We start from the raw sequence: 17,338 nt of genomic DNA, 5'->3' as shown, positions 1-17,338 counted from the left end.
CTCTCCCCCCAGAGGTGCAAGGTACACTGGTCCGTCGATGAAAACAGTCCGACAGGAAACACGGGACGGAACCTTTGTCCTACGCCTGGGTTGCGTGTCTCCGTGAATTTAACAACAATTTCTCACAATTCCACTCCCGGTTTAATGATTTTGCCTTCAAAATAAAAGCACGATAAAGTTCGGTTTTTACAATTAAAAGAATAAAATAGTAATCTAACTATGAGACCCTCATAATGACCTTTCAGTGGTCTGAGAGAGCACGGAAAGCATGGATTTTGCATTTACAGAAATGCAAACAGCTGTCAATGCACTATTTTAGCGAGTTTTATCAGGTTTGAATGAAGGCTTTTTTCTTTTTGGAAAATCCTGACCGGAAGTCGAACATAGTTGCAGCTAGGATTAGCTTTTGTCGTTCACATGTATGCTTCTTCACGCCTCCTTGCATGGAGGGGTAACGTTAGCAGCTGAGAGATTGGCTGACCGCCCAGCTCTAACTGCAGGTTAGCTGCCTGATAGATCGGGTTAGAAGCTCCAACAATAGGCGACCCTCCCCACCGCGACGATGCTCAATGTTCCTCTTTGTTTAAGACCACATGTTGCAGTCAACAGAAACATTTCTTGCAGGCACCGATTGTAACCAGGACATCAAAATATGTCAGCTAGCTAACGCTATTAATGTAACATTTCACTACAAGTTACAATGTCATTTATGTTAAACAATGTACCCTCGATACCATTCGTTCTTTGTGTACTAACGTTACGCCAAATTCCATGTAAGAAACGACAGTTTTCATGTGGCATCGACATAGGCCTACTGAGCAGAACATGGCTTAGATTTTTTTTAAGTATCGTTAGGTTCCAATGTTGAATTCGGCGCATATCCACCTGACGTTACACACTTATTTCAGTCAACTTTTGCAACACAGATAGTTAGATAGAGAGCAGTGTAACTGAATCAGAGTTGAAATGTAATTGAAATAAACCCTTCAGAGAATCAACTTCATTGCAAATGCACCAATAGGACCTAAGTAAGTATGAAAAAGATTTGATTTGATTTTAGTTTTATTATGGATATCAGAATACAACACAATCCAAGGGATAGCATGTGAAAGTGCAATCACTTATTTCCAACATGGTCCCTGTTGTTAAAAACTGGCAGTGTTGGGGGTAACTCATTACAAAAGTAACATATTACATGTAGGGGAGAGTGGGGTGAGTTGTGCCACCCCTTGTATCTAGAAAACCATAGAAGAAATTGGTCATGTGACCACACATTTTTGAAGAGGCATCCATTTTACTCACTCTGCAAAGAAGGGAGGCAGATGGCACAAGAGCTAAGCACATTTAAGTTCAAAAAACTGTTTTTTGCCTCTCAAAGTACATTTTTTATGATCAAGGTTTATTGATTGTTGTGTCTGAACAATTATAGACAAGCTTGAAAACATTTCACACATGTGTTAGTGTTTTAGTAAGCTACAATATGAGGCTATACTGTTAGCATGATGTTAGCTCCAAACCAGCTATATGATACAAATTTGTTAACACGTTCACTGCCATTGACGAGATATCTCGGCTTACAGAATCCAACGGTTCACTGCCAATGACGAGTTATCTCGGCTTAAAATTTTTTTTTTTTTTTTTGACGGTGGGACATCGATCAACCCCTTTTACGTCTCCTATACCAATATTGGAGGTATTGAATGTGTATAATCTATTTTACCGACCAACTAAGTGGCGACAGTGCTCTCCAGACAGAGAGAAAGCCGAGCAAAAACAGCCGCGGGAGGAAGCCATTCTCAAGGAAATGGCTGGGCGAAAACGCTTTCGATTTCACACACACACACACACACGCGCGCGCGCGCGCGCACACACACACACTCGAGTACCTTTGAGCATAAATAAGACCAGAATCGCAAAAGCTTCATCAAAGCTCTCAACCGACACCCCAAGAAACGAACGAGCCCGTTTTACAGTAATCCAGACTCGCCCGAGAGCGGCCGCGGAGCCAGCAGCAGCAGCACAGACGAGCAGCAGCAGCAGCAGCAGCACACCGAGAGCGCGCCTCAAGATTGGAAGAAGGGGATCGCGAAGGAATTTCTCTCCCGTGTCTAACCCCCCCCTCGCCTCTCCTCTCCTCTTCCCCGCTCCTGCGATTCCCCTCTCTTTTTTTGGGATCTGTGAGGCAACAGAAACTCGCCTGTGACAAAACACTGCAAAGCCACCAGACCTACGGAGGGAGGAGTTTGGACACACACACACACACACACACACACACAAACACAATACAGTATACAGACTTGCCCAAGGGCACCCATAATCACAGGCACGTGAGGTGGTTCTAAAAATCCATTTATCTCAAAACTCTCTGAAAATCTCTGAAACCATGCTGTACTCAACGGCTAATATCTACATAACTACTAACTCTACAAACTAACTCTTTTAGACAGAGAAAAAGCACACATTCTATTAGTACTTTTGTGAACTTTGTGTTCACAAAGTCCAAGCAGAAAAGAATCCTCGGCTCTTGTAAAATGAGCCAGAATCCTCAAAAAAAACCTCTGGCAGAAGCTAACTACAGTATTGAAAAACGGCTGGCAGTGAATGTGTTAAAATGGTGGGGATGGGGTGATTTGTGCCAAAAGGCCTGGGTTAAGTTGTGCCAGTGCAGTTGCAGTTGATTTAGTTAAATTTTATTTCATTTTGTTCTTAAATGTTTACATAGACCTTGTTGAAGAATATTGCAGTATTGGCAAGTGTAGCCTGGCTCTGTGATAGTTGATTTTGTTCATTTTGAACATAATTTGTATTTCTGAAAATGTTAAATATGTAGGTCAACTGCTGCTACCGTTTAGCCTTGTTTAACCCTGTTATAGTACACTGGACTTTAGTGTTATCTTTATTTTGTCTTGCTTTGATATAGCATTACAGTATATGAGATGAAAATGTTCTGTTTTACTTCAGTAATCAATGGCACAATTTACCCCAACGTATTCTCTCCAAAGGCACAACTTACCCCGCACCGGGGGCAAGTTGTGCCAAGAGACCACTTTTTTAAGAATAGCCATATGTTTTTAACAGTTTATTCAAGATCCAAAGGGAGTGTTCCCAGTGGTGCACAACATCCTGAAATATATTTACATATTGTAGTTGGAGGCATTACTGTCATGCCCTCACTTTAAAGACACCTCAAGTAAAAAGTGGCACAACTCACCCCACTCTCCCCTAATATATTACTTTTAGCAGTAACTCAGTAATATAACTTATTACTTATAGGATTTCAGTAATATTATACCAGTTACTTTGTGAAGTAACTCAAGTTACAAATTTAGTTAAAAAATTGTTTTAATCAAAGCACATATTTAAATAATCTCCTAATCAAACTGTGTGTTTTTATGCAAATAACCACTACAGATGACAATAACAAAGGAAAAGAATAACATTTCGAATTTTGGATTGTTTACAATGACTTCAAGGCGGTTGACATTATTTTTCGGGATGGTTCCGGTGTGGCGATGTCATTCTGCTACTGCTGTTATTACAGTGAAAGTAATGCAAAATTAGTGTAATAAGTAATGAGTTACTCTACACAGACAGTATTGTAAAGTAACTTATTACTTTCAAAATGAAAGTAACTAGTAATATGTAGTATATTACATTTTGAAAGTAACTTGCCCAACACTGAAAACAGGACATACAGTAGCTACCCAACATATAATGCACATTACAAGTCAATACCCTCATCAACTACTCTAGCTTTACTCTGCAAGAATTTCTTCAGGAGGTTTTTAAAACCACTCAGAGAACTTGCCGTCTTTTTTTTTTTTTTTTTTTACACTTTAATTTTTTAATTTTTATGCAGACATGTAACAGGTGGAGTCTAGGACCTTACAATTCACTCATTGAAAAAAAAAAAAACAGAAGAGAAAATTAAAAATTAAAGGATTAAAATTAAAATTAAGATGCAGGAGCGGTTCACAATAATAACAAAGTTCTAATAGACAGAGACAAGACCAAGATAGATGATGACTGTTAACTTATTAGACATCTGGGTTGTAGTAATATTCCCATTTCTCCCAATATCTATCCCCCTTCTCTTTTTGGAGTCGGAGAGAGAAGGTCATCTTTTCCATTGAGCGGATAGAGTTAACTGTATTGGTAAAGAGGGCAATGGTGGTTGGATTCTTCTGTCAGCATTTGGTAATTTATTTCTTGCTTGCGGCTATAAGTAGAACTCGCCGTCTTAACTTCGCTAGGGAGCTTGTTCCATTCCTTTCAAGAGGTCTTGACTATTTCCTTGAGGTATGTGCGTTAGCCATTAAGCAAGTCATGTCTCTTATTCATAGAGAGAAAGAAGTGTGAAGAAAGCCCAACAACAGTATTCTACAGCCATAATATGAGTCTGTATTTCTGCTTTTATCCAAACGCCAGCTCCAGTAAGGATGGCTTTTCCAGAAAGCAGACAGCTTCCTACCAGAGGAACGGAGGAGCCCACAGGATACAGGAGTATCTGGACAGTACATGAAGGCTTATTGCTGAAAAGTGCTGCTAAAGAAGAGGTGCCAGACTCTCCAGGCCTGTGTGGTAATAATCACATCATTCCCTTTACTTTAACAGAAGTAGGAGATGTTCACTTCCGGAGATTTGTGTATGAGGAGATACTGTATTTTGTCAGTGACTATGTTTACATGCACACAATATTCCACTATTATTCAGAAAATTGCAATATTCCAAATTTGATAAGGTTCATGTAAACAGCTAGCCTGGCTCCAGACCTTTGAAGCCACGCCCACTCCACAGTTGTGGATTTGGCTCTTCTTGGTCTGGCATCGCCATGTGCAAACAATATTTCTCCAGTTGAAAATCCAATCACGGGCGCTGATTGGCTAAGGCTGTTGTCAGTCATGCAAAACAGAAACAGACACAGCTGTGGCCAAAGCTAACGTAGCTAGCTAATGCTAGCCAGCTTCTCCACTTTAAAGGAACACTCTGCCCATTTTCAACCAGCTTTGTATCATTAGAACATCAGTAGTATATCAGAAAACTGTAAACTGTTTTGAAGTCTGTCATTTAATTTGACAGTTATTGAGTGTTAAAGTGTGGACCAGTGACATCACTGGTCCACACTAACTCAAATAAATAACTCATTAACTCAAATCAACTCTCAATAACTGTCAAACTAGATGAATGATGAATAGTTTGACAGTTATTGAGAGTTGATTTGAGTTAATGAGTTATTAATTTGAGTTAGTGTGGACCAGTGATGTCACTGCCACTTTAACACTCAATAACTGACAAATTAAATGACAGACTTCAAAACAGTTTACAGTTTTCTGATATACTACTGATGTTCTAATGATACAAAGCTGGTTGAAAATGGGCGGAGTGTTCCTTTAAGCATGTTACTTTTTGTTTTAACCAACATCTTATTAGTTACTGCAGTGTACGATAAGACGTTTGTTAAAACGAAAAAGTACAAAGTTGGGCGACTTTGGCTGTTTAACATGGAGAAGCTGGCTAGCATTAGCTAGCTACGTTAGCTTGTGCTTCTGACTAGCAAGACTGCTGCGGCTGCCCTGTCGTGCCGGCCGGTTGCCTCAGGAAGAGCCCGGTGACACGAGGTTGAGTTGCGGCTCGTACAGACTACAAGATCCTCGTCGGGTCGTCAGTCTCTGTTCCTTTCACACTATACAATAGGGATGGGCGGGAGTACTCGGGTTACTAGGGTACTCGTTTGTAACGTTAGTAGTCAACAGTGTTGGGGGTAACTCATTACAAAAGTAACATATTACATGTAATATATTACTTTTAGCAGTAACTCAGTAATATAACTTATTACTTATAGGATTTCAGTAATATTATACCAGTTACTTTGTCAAGTAACTCAAGTTACAAATTGAGTTACATTTTATTAAATTAAAGCACATATTTAAAAAAGATACAATAATTTCCTAATCAAACTGTGTTTTTATGCAAATAACCACTATAGATGACAATAACAAAGGAAAATAATAACATTTAGAATTTTGGATTGTTTACACTGACTTCAAGGTGGTTGAAATTATTTTTCGGGATGTTCCAGGGCGGCGATGTCGTTCTATTGCTGCTGTTGTTTGGGTAAAAGTAATGCAAAAGTAATGTAATAAGTAACGAGTTACTCTACACAGAAAGTAATATTGTAAAGTAACTTATTACTTTCAAATGAAAGTAACTAGTAATATGTAGTATATTACATTTTGAAAGTAACTTGCCCAACACTGGTAGTCAAGTAACATTTCAGCTGTTCGGGTACTCGCCCCACCCCCCACGTGGATCTGGTGATACAGTTAGGCAGCATGGCACCGCATAAGAGTAATGTTTGGAAGTATTTTGAGAAACACCACTAAATGACTGTGCAGTGCAAGATATGTAAAGTTAAACTTTCAAAACATAGACATACTAGTTCGAACTACGTGTGCATAAAGCACAAGGAGAACGTCAACGGGGCAGATGAAAAGCCTTTTCGCATTACCTTGTTTGCTAGCAGTAACAAACGCCGTTGTTGTGATGCCGTCAGGGCAGAGAAGATTTCCCAGCTCGTCACGAAAATGGTGGCTGGAGGAGATATGCTTCCCTTAAAGTCGAGCTGAACCCAAAAATGACTTTTGTTTTCTTTTAGTTCAAATACCTGGGTATGCAGTGCACCTATTTAATAATGTATGCAAAAAAAATCACACAAATCTAATTTCTTTAGTTTTTCACACTTTTTCACATCAAAAGTTCATTTTTCAAGATTTCATTGATAACAGTAATCTACAGTTTGCTGACGTCACCTAGTACCAGGGCCGGTTCCAGAACAAGATGACTAGGGATGCATCCTAGATAGGAAGGGGTGCAGATGCCCGGCCGAAGGCCAAAGGCCGGCCGCCCGAAAAAGTTGACATGTTATTTTACTAAAAATAATACATTTTACCATCATTTCAAGTAGAATGATACCACCCAAGCAAGAATATTTCAAGTGTTTCAAGTGCTTTACTGAAATATTTGGACCATATAATGATGATACAATTATCTCAACCTTAAAAGGTTACATATAGGTGCCAAAAAGCTATAAATTCACATCAAAGAACAAAGAAAAACAACAATTATAATTCAAGTTTAAACAGTAAGTGTGCAGCTGCAGCATTTATTTAAAAAAAAAAAAAAAACTGAGCATGCAGACAATTAAAATAAGGGTGCAATGCGTGCTTTTGCACCCCCGTAGAACCGGGCCTGCCTAGTACTATCAAATTTCTACCCCATTTCAACCAATCATATCACGACATGGCAGCTGTCAATCAAATCTTAATTTCAGGATAATTTTCTCTTCCTAAAGAAAGAGAAAATAGCACCTAGTGCCTGTCATCTGGCAGAATTCCTATCCCATAAACTAACTACTAACTTGGCCAATTGTATGAAACATGAACAAATAACAAAAATGGTAATGTCTAAGAATGCAAAGAAATGTAACTGGCTCGTTAAAACGCGCAATCCAGGAATATCATATTTACAGCAATAGCGATAAAGGTGCGCGCTTGAGAGCCTGGTTGTCAGGGGTCGCCCCTCTGAGATTCCAGGCGGGCGTGCAGCACCCATGCATCGGATTGTCCGCTCGCTCCGCACGAAGCAGCTGGCTGCCTGGTACTCCGCGGATCCCACTCACGTAGCACGACAACACGCTGAATCCCACTCGATTTGGGGGTGGAACACGCCATGATTGGCCAATGCCAAAGCCAGTCCCCAGAATTGTCAAATCAAATCATCGACACCCGGCATTGTGGGGCTTGTGGTCCGCCTCTCAACCCTGTCATCTCAGACAAGATTTGTTTGAGTCTCCGACGCTCGCGCTACTTGCATTCGCCTCCGGTTCACTTCGACTTTAAGGGAGCATATCTCCTTGTTGTGGAGCCGGAGTAGGCTACATACTGTACAAGCCACCATCAGAGAACAACAGCTACGAGGGTGGAGAAGAACCATGCGGGGGACGTGCAGGCGGTGATAAACAAGCGCACCCTATGCCCAGTTCAGAGAAGCGGGGGGAGGGAGCAGAAGTCGATTGTTTTGTGAATGTTAGGAGAAAGAAGAAACTTCACATTCTTTCCTGTTTTCAACTCAATCTGAGTAACGTTACAAGTCTTCAACTGTAAATTCAACTCGCCTGTTTCCATGAAGTCGCTCCACTGCATAGGCTGCTGAGATAGAAAAACGTGTTTCTATCCCTCTGTTAGGTTCCAAACAGCTCAGCCCACACGAATCTAACGTTATCCGCCAGTAATTCTGTCCATTTTCTGCCAGCTTGTTGAATTCAACACACACGCTGTGGGTCAGGAGCTGTAGCGTTAACCTTATTTGTTTTGCACCTTTCAATATTTGTAGTGATGTAGTGATAGCCTACTCCTTCAGTCGCCTGCCTCTGTGCTGTAGTAAACGTGCATTGCAGTGGCGAAGCCCCCCCCCCCCCCCCCCCCGAGTACCAGATTACTCGTTCATAATAGAAGGAGAGTACTCGAGTATTTAAATTACTTCAAATGCCCATCTCTACTACACAACTGTCTGTCTTGTAATCAGGAGTCTTTGAGTCGTTTTGGCTTTGACACTATATGACTGAGCTGCGACAGGGGATCACACATTACAAGATATTCCACCAGGAGGAGTCGCCAAACCACCACATTTTGTCGCCGAGCTCCACAACAGATCACAGAGGGCTCGGAGCGCCTAGTCTGAACTAGGCATTAGCCCGCCCCCTCATCACAATGCTCTGAAGTGAGTGCAATCTCAGATGAAGAGGAAATTAGTTTATGAATTGACGATGCAGTCTGAATATCAGGCTAGTAAACATCATATTCCAGTTGCATTTGATGAATTTGGCCTTTTTCCGAATTCAGCGTTTTCTGATTAAAGACGTGGGATATGCTGGTATCATTTGGGTTTTAGGAGCATTCTTTGATCATGTATACAGCGGATTCGAAATATGCGTCTCAATCAGGGTCTTTACCGCAGTTTGCGACGCATCTTGCCTGTTTGCGGTCAGGTGATGTGTGCTAGAAGAGACGATATAATCATGTAAACCCATCATCTCTGGCATGCGAAAAGAAAAGCCCACATTCTGATTCGAAGGAGATGAGAAACATGCCTAACCTCGAGTGATTTAAAGAGGGAGTAGCGCCCATGGAAGTCCAAAATGCTTGCAAGGTAAAACAAAACAAAAAAACGGTCCATTGAAGCAGAAGCGTCATGCCCATTGTAACTGAGGGGGCAATTGTCCCCTCCGATTTTTGAGAGAATTTTTTATTTTTTTAACTCATTCTCTGCCAGGGTCATTTCGGTCTGTGTGCTCCCAGTGCCATGATTTTGAGCATATTTCCTGATCTTCCAGGACCCACAGAATATTCTGTGCTAGGAATAAAATTACACAACATATCTCACAATAAAGCAGAGACTCTCTTCTTACTCCTTGTAAAAAACTGAATCTGAAAAATGTTTCCTTGTTTAGTTACAAGCAGTGGAAGTTAGCTTGTTTTCACTAAAAATGCCCTCCTTGGAGATAAATAGCAGAAAAAGAGGTTTTAGTGAAGGACACCGTTTCAAGCAGAACTCTCTTTTGAGCCTTTTATTTTTTGCCTCAGTGACACATCAGACATATACAGTATTTGTTTTCCCAAATAAATAAATAAAAAATAAGAGAATGTATTTGAGGGAGCTTAGCTTGATAAAAGCATAAACAAATGGAACGAACCCTTATGTGGTCACACTCACACACTCTCTCTCTCTCTCACACACACACACACACACACACACACACACACACACACACACACACACACAGGAATAACGAGTGCTGTAACGTTACCTGCTGTCACGTTACCTCTCATAACTAACGTTAGCACAGAAGATCACACAATAGCTACGTTAGTGCTGTAAACTTTGAAATGTTTATGTGACACAGACGGCTGTGTGTGATCATTTCATCTCAAACGCAATACAAAAAATAGGCTACTTTTTACCATCGTCATCGCTCTCTCCAAGTGGCACCCATTTCTCCTCCTCCGATTCATCTGTGTCAGACGGATCAGAACGCTGTGAAGGGGAGCCTTCGTCGCTCCGTCGTGGAGCAACAACAAAAACGCCGGCGTCTTCCTCCCATCGTCGCCATCCGAGAACTGTGGGTCGGACTCTGTTTCGACCACAGGCTCCACCCATAAATACTAAACTAGCGGGTTCCTTTTATCAGTTTGACTTGAAACAATGTCACAGGCTGGGAAAGTGTCTGATGTAATGTAAACACCCAAAACATGAAAGTACGTCCGAGTACGTCTTTGGCACAGAACGCCATTGTTAAAAGTACGTCCGGGTACGTCTTTGGCAGAGAATGAGTTAATAAACATAGGCTATAATATTATAGGCTGTGTATGGTAGTTGAAACATAGTTTAAAGTTTATGTTTATTTATGTTTGTAGTTAAAACAAAAACATAAATACTGTATAGGCTACATACAGTACAACACAAAAGGCTGTTATTTACCCTTTGTCGCCACCTGGTGAGTAAATATATATGTAACTAAAACCATTAAAATTGACAACCGGTCCGCAACTTTTTTTTCCATGTATCTACCGATCCTTGGCACAAAAAAGCTTGGGAACCCCTGCTCTAGAGGACACTAGATGAGACTAATGGAAGAGAAAATATTTCTACCTTCTGAAAAGGCAATACCAGCCAAAATAAACATTGTGTTACATTGCTTTGAAACGTGTGGTCTCCCTTTTTTATCAAGTCCATTGAGCCTGGGCAGTGGCAATGTACTTAGTCTGGTGATTATGGATCTTTCCTGCGGGCGGCGCCAGAGGTCGCCCCCTCAGATTGTTGGCTTGCATGACGCCACTGCATTGGAGCGAATGGAGATGACACAACATTTATATCTCTATGACTCTGGCCTAATGTAGGTTTTAATATGAAAAACTTAGATATCAAACTTTTCAGCAGCAAGCCCCTGAAATGGACCAGATGATGCTGGTAAGAATAGAGTCAGGGGGGGCTGCTCTGTTTATCTCTCTGCATCTCTCTCCCTCTCTCTCTCCCTGACGGGCCGGAGGGGAGGGGGGGGGGGGGGGGGGGCTACGTCTGCATGTAAACAGGAATATTAGTGGATTATTCATTTATTTGGATTATTGTCTTTCACCGAATATGGGCAAAACCCAGGATATTGTGTGCATGTAAAACGTAGTGAGTGTTGTTACCAACGGACCACTTTTTCTAAACTCTTCACACACCAACTAAACTAAAACACACAACTGACTCTTCACACACCAACTAAACTAAAACACACAACTGACTCTTCACAGATCAACTAAACTAAAACACAACTGACTCTTCACACACCAACTAAACTAAAACACACAACTGACTCTTCACACACCAACTAAACTAAAACACACAACTGTCTCTTCACACACCAACTAAACTAAAACACACAACTGACTCTTCACACATCAACTAAACTAAAACACACAACTGACTCTTCACACATCAACTAAACTAAAACACACAACTGACTCTTCACACACCAACTAAACTAAAACACACAACTGACTCTTCACACACCAACTAAACTAAAACACACAACTGACTCTTCACACATCAACTAAACTAAAACACACAACTGACTCTTCACACACCAACTAAACTAAAACACACAACTGACTCTTCACACATCAACTAAACTAAAACACACAACTGACTCTTCACACACCAACTAAACTAAAACACACAACTGTCTCTTCACACACCAACTAAACTAAAACACACAACTGACTCTTCACACATCAACTAAACTAAAACACACAACTGACTCTTCACACACCAACTAAACTAAAACACACAACTGTCTCTTCACACACCAACTAAACTAAAACACACAACTGACTCTTCACACACCAACTAAACTAAAACACACAACTGACTCTTCACACACCAACTAAACTAAAACACACAACTGACTCTTCACACATCAACTAAACTAAAACACACAACTGACTCTTCACACACCAACTAAACTAAAACACACAACTGACTCTTCACACATCAACTAAACTAAAACACACAACTGACTCTTCACACATCAACTAAACTAAAACACACAACTGTCTCTTCACACACCAACTAAACTAAAACACACAACTGACTCTTCACACATCAACTAAACTAAAACACACAACTGACTCTTCACACATCAACTAAACTAAAACACACAACTGACTCTTCACACACCAACTAAACTAAAACACACAACTGACTCTTCACACATCAACTAAACTAAAACACACAACTGACTCTTCACACACCAACTAAACTAAATCACACAACTGACTCTTCACACACCAACTAAACTAACACACACAACTGACTCTTCACACACCAACTAAACTAAAACACACAACTGACTCTTCACACATCAACTAAACTAAAACACACAACTGACTCTTCACACATCAACTAAACTAAAACACACAACTGTCTCTTCATACACCAACTAAACTAAAACACACAACTGACTCTTCACACACCAACTAAACTAAAACACACAACTGACTCTTCACACACCAACTAAACTAAAACTCACAACTGACTCTTCACACACCAACTAAACTAAAACACACAACTGACTCTTCACACATCAACTAAACTAAAACACACAACTGACTCTTCACACACCAACTAAACTAAAACACACAACTGACTCTTCACACATCAACTAAACTAAAACACACAACTGACTCTTCACACATCAACTAAACTAAAACACAACTGACACTTCACACACCAACTAAACTAAAACACACAACTGACTCTTCACACATCAACTAAACTAAAACACACAACTGACTCTTCACACATCAACTAAACTAAAACACACAACTGACTCTTCACACATCAACTAAACTAAAACACACAACTGACTCTTCACACATCAACTAAACTAAAACACACAACTGACTCTTCACACACCAACTAAACTAAAACACACAACTGACTCTTCACACATCAACTAAACTAAAACACACAACTGACTCTTCACACATCAACTAAACTAACACACACAACTGACTCTTCACACACCAACTAAACTAAAACACACAACTGACTCTTCACACATCAACTAAACTAAAACACAACTGACTCTTCACACATCAACTAAACTAAAACACACAACTGACTCTTCACACATCAACTAAACTAAAACACACAACTGACCAAATTGTTAATTTTATGCTCAAAATCACACCTTGTAAACTAAACACCAATGTTCTAAATGGAGTCATACACTAACATACAGACAGACAGACACACACACACACACACACACACACAGACATGCACGCACACACACACACACACTAACACTTACACGTGTGTGCGCGCACACGCACACGCACACGCACACACACACACACACACACGCACACGCACACGCACACGCACGCGCACGCGCACGCGCACGCACACGCACACGCACACGCACGCACGCGCACGCGCACGCGCACGCGCACGCGCACGCACACGCACACGCACACGCACACGCACACGCACGCACGCGCACGCGCACGCACACGCACACACACACACACACACACACACACACACACATATTTATTGATTTCAATGTATTGTTTTTCTAAGTTCTCACTGACACCTACCTCTTTGTGTGCTATACGAGGGATCAGCCGAGCAGCATTTTGGTAAACAAGCCGCTCCACTGGGTGGCAACGGCAATGGAACCCTATGGAGCCTGAGTTTGAGTGTCTGACTCTAGCCGGGCTGACCGTGTTTACAATTTAAAAACTGCGACAGTTCACACAACTTTAACACAGCATGCATATATTATATATCAAACTCTTGAGCTAATTGACCTATCACTAAGTCCCGCCCCGAACGCAGACTAGCAAATCACAGCGCGTGCAGCACTCGGACAACCTGAGCCTAGGGCTCCATAGAGAAGCAGAAGAAATCTGGATTCTCCTCTGGTTTTATGGTTTCATACAGTTATAAGTAGAAAAAAATGGTCAAAGGATGTGCATGGGGGTAAATGCAACATTACGAGGTATCCTGGGAGGCCAGGCAATTGATAATATTAAACTAGTAGCCTAAACGTAGATGCACTCACATCCACAATGCTGCTGTTTTGGACGTTAAATCTGCAATCGTGGTGACAGCGAGATGACGAGTCTTCTTCTCCCTCACTTGGCTTCCATGATCCAAAAGGTATCATGAAATCTTCATGTCAGAAAGTCGGCAAAAGAAAATGCCGTCATTATGCAAGTTTCCAGTCATTACGTAATGGAGTTGGTGAAGACAGAGAGGGGGGAGGCTGGCCAGCGAGACTAGTGAAGAGGAGGAGCATTGATTGATGTGATTATAACATCGCCAGACACCAGTCAAACCATAAAACCAGGGAATTAATCTCGTTCTCCAAATAAATGTGAGGTAGTCTAAAGAGAAAAGATCCAGGAGGAAAACATGATGTTAAAAGCTGTAGGCTATGTGTCACAGGGTGATGTGTGTGTGTGTGTGTGTGTGTGTGTGTGTGTGTGTGTGTGTGTGTGTGTGTGTGTGTGTGTGTGTGTGTGTGTGTAGGCTATGTGTCACAGGGTGACTAGTGTGTGTGTGTGTGTGTAGGCTATGTGTCACAGGGTGACTAGTGTGTGTGTGTGTGTGTGTGTGTGTGTGTGTGTGTGTAGGCTATGTGTCACAGGGTGACGTGTGTGTGTGTGTGTGTGTGTGTGTGTGTGTGTGTGTGTAGGCTATGTGTCACAGGGTGACTAGTGTGTGTGTGTGTGTGTAGGCTATGTGTCACATGGTGACTAGTGTGTGTGTGTGTGTGTGTGTGTGTGTGTGTGTGTGTGTGTGTGTGTGTGTGTGTGTGTGTGTAGGCTATGTGTCACAGGGTGACTAGTGTGTGTGTGTGTGTGTGTGTGTGTGTGTGTGTGTGTGTGTGTGTGTGTGTGTGTAGGCTATGTGTCACAGGGTGACTAGTGTGTGTGTGTGTGTATGTGTAGGCTATGTGTCACAGGGTGACTAGTGTGTGTGTGTGTGTGTGTGTGTGTGTGTGTGTGTGTGTGTAGGCTATGTGTCACAGGGTGACTAGTGTGTGTGTGTGTGTGTGTGTGTGTGTATGTGTAGGCTATGTGTCACAGGGTGACTAGTGTGTGTGTGTGTGTGTGTGTGTGTGTGTGTGTGTGTGTGTGTGTGTGTGTGTGTGTGTGTGTGTATGTGTAGGCTATGTGTCACAGGGTGACTAGTGTGTGTGTGTGTGTGTGTGTGTGTGTGTGTGTGTGTGTGTGTGTGTGTGTGTGTGTGTATGTGTAGGCTATGTGTCACAGGGTGACTTGTGTGTGTGTGTGTGTGTGTGTGTGTGTGTAGGCTATGTGTCACAGGGTGACTAGTGTGTGTGTGTGTGTGTGTGTGTGTGTAGGCTATGTGTCACAGGGTGACTAGTGTGTGTGTGTGTGTGTGTGTGTGTGTGTGTGTGTGTGTGTGTGTGTGTGTGTGTGTGTGTGTGTGTGTGTGTGTGTGTGTGTGTGTAGGCTATGTGTCACAGGGTGACTAGTGTGTGTGTGTGTGTGTGTGTGTGTGTGTGTGTGTGTGTGTGTGTGTGTGTGTGTGTGTGTGTGTGTGTGTAGGCTATGTGTCACAGGGTGACTAGTGTGTGTGTGTGTGTGTGTGTGTGTGTGTGTGTGTGTGTGTGTGTGTGTGTGTGTGTGTGTGTGTAGGCTATGTGTCACAGGGTGACTAGTGTGTGTGTGTGTGTGTGTGTGTGTGTGTGTGTGTGTGTGTGTGTGTGTGTGTGTGTGTGTGTGTAGGCTATGTGTCACAGGGTGACTAGTGTGTGTGGTGATTGAGTGCACCGCCCCCTTGGCACACAGGTGCAGCAGGTAGTTTGGGTTCCCTGGATAAAAGCGGAGGGGTGGGGACACGTTCCACCCGTCCTCCAGTTAAGTACCTTTCTCTCACTGCTTTCAACATCCATTTTATTGCAGCAATATCCACAAGTTACGTGGGCCAATCAGCGCCTTTATTGACTTTTTAATTCATTTTATCTACCAAGTTGCGGTTTTTATATCATTCATTTCTGACGTGGACTACTACCTTAGTTTTGGACTGGGTCTTATTCCTGTGTGGGTTGCAGTGGGTTTTTAATTTGCCGTGCAATTGTGGATTTAATTTGCAGTGCAATTATAGCGTTTTTCTATTGGATTTAGTGTTCCTGAGTTGAACTCCTAGTGTGCAGTGGGACTAGTTTTGGTCAATCCCATCCCAGCCAATCCTTATTGGGTGCCCATGTTTTAACCATCTTAACCAAAGACTGATTTTAAGACAGCACATCACCCTGACCAGGTTTCTCTTGTTTCTATCCTCAAAGCTTGGTGTTGATCAGCTGCCTGCCCTCAGGATCGGAGGGACAAGGACTGTTTGGACTGGCCTGGACTTTATCTCATCAACATTTTGATCCATTTGAGTGATCTTTTATATTTGTAATAAAAGGAAAATGTTTCATTGTGACTCCTGCATTGTGTGTGGCTGCTCCCCAACAGAAAAGGTGGTTGTTACATTACACCGCTTCACTCGGTGACATTTGCCTCTGCTGATCTGCTGCTACACCACCCGTGCATGTGTGCAGGTTGTCTCGCTATGAAAAACATCTACACTATTTAAAGTTTCTTGATTATACAGAGATACATGAAATAGATTACCAGGCGCCACTCTTCAATTCGGCATATAGGCTATATAATCCACGGAGAGGTTACTCTTAAGTGTATGTCAATTCTGGATGTGAGTTGCCTGTTATCCCCGCCCGCTGTCTCAACACTACAGACTACCTGTCTATAGATAGACAGGTAGTCTGTAGTGTTGTTTTGTTACAGACTACCTGTCTAGTCTGTAACAAAACAGTGTTTGTCGTGGTTTTTTAACCAGTAGGGTGGATCTATCTGTGCATGACTCTTTTGATAGGCAGAATTGATGTCTCCTCCTTTTAACTCCAGGTGGAAACCCCCGCCGTCCTGCACATAGTGGTCCCTCCCATCACTCCCTTATCCCTCTCCCATCCCTAGAATAAAATGTTACTTTGTTGATGGCGTTTATGGGGGTTTTATTATTATTGTGATTAACCTACTATTATTTACATATCACTGTAAATTTGTCTTTATGGAAAATGTATTCGGTTTCTTGTAGAATATAACTCGTAAATGAATGATCATTTCTGTCAATTAAGCTTGTTCTCACCTCCCTCCCCCCCTTCCCCCCCCCTCTCCAGCCTGGACTGGATTGC

The sequence above is a fragment of the Poromitra crassiceps genome, assembly GCF_964638095.1.
Source record: "Poromitra crassiceps genome assembly, chromosome: 7".
Taxonomy (NCBI): Eukaryota; Metazoa; Chordata; class Actinopteri; order Beryciformes; family Melamphaidae; genus Poromitra; species Poromitra crassiceps.
This window is presented reverse-complemented; position numbering follows the sequence as displayed.